The sequence below is a fragment of the Pteropus vampyrus genome, unplaced genomic scaffold (genome assembly GCF_000151845.1).
Source record: "Pteropus vampyrus isolate Shadow unplaced genomic scaffold, Pvam_2.0 Scaffold610, whole genome shotgun sequence".
Classification (NCBI taxonomy): Eukaryota; Metazoa; Chordata; class Mammalia; order Chiroptera; family Pteropodidae; genus Pteropus; species Pteropus vampyrus.
The window spans coordinates 21,718-22,035 of NW_011889391.1; positions in this window are offsets into that span (position 1 = coordinate 21,718).

A 318-nucleotide genomic window follows, 5' to 3' on the forward strand; every position below is an offset into this window, starting at 1 on the left:
TTCATGAAACTTTGAGTTAGGGCACGAGATTTTCAATATATTTCTATTTATTGATTTACTGCTTACATACTTCGAAGTAGGGTGATATTGGTACACAGAAAGGAGACAAGTAACCTAATTTAACCCACTAACACTCCGAGCAAGTTTATTAATCTCATTATATGTATACATATATAAAGGAACCTTAAAGAGGGAACATTGAATTGACAAGGGGTGGGCGCCGGGGAGGTCGTGGTTGCTATTTCTTTGATATCTCACTGGGCCATACTCATGAACAGAGAAGGTAGGCATAAAAAGACCCTCTCTACAAAACAGCAG